A 666-nucleotide genomic window follows, 5' to 3' on the forward strand; every position below is an offset into this window, starting at 1 on the left:
CATGCTTGGTAGGGTGGAGGGTCGACGAAAGAGGGGGAGGCCTTCAACGAGATGGGTTGACATGGTGGCTGCGATGATGGGCTGTGGGGATTGTGGGGCTGGCATGGGATTGGGCAGTGTTTCGTTCTGCTGTGCATGGGGTCATTATGAGTCGGAAACCACTCGACAGCACTTAACAACAACAACAATACAAAACAACAAATAGAAATGCAGAAGATTAACACTAAGATTTCAGAATAGATGATACATTGAACAGGAAAGGAGTAAAATTGAATCAATGGAGTACAGAAGTAGTGAGATTAAAGACAAATACCTCAATACAACTTTGTTAAGGGATGTTTCAAGAAAAAAATCAAAATAATATGACAAAAGTCTAAGATTCATATGGAATACCATCAACAGAATAACTTATTTGTGATTGGAATTCCAGAATAGGAAGAGACAAATACAACCAAAGAGACCATTGTCAATGATTTGTTGGAAGACAATTTCCCTAATATGATGAAAGACAAGAAGATATCCATTGAAGAAGTTCAGTGAGCCCCAAACAGGATAAGACTCAAAAGAAAATCAGGCTGGAGGCGGGGCAAGATGGCGGACTAGGCAGAAGGATTGCACAGACCCTCTTCAACAAAGAAAAGGGAAACCAATTAACACAGACACAGA

The sequence above is a fragment of the Orycteropus afer genome, unplaced genomic scaffold (assembly GCF_000298275.1).
Source record: "Orycteropus afer afer isolate SDZICR_OR568_19922 unplaced genomic scaffold, OryAfe1.0 scaffold00231, whole genome shotgun sequence".
NCBI lineage: Eukaryota > Metazoa > Chordata > Mammalia > Tubulidentata > Orycteropodidae > Orycteropus > Orycteropus afer.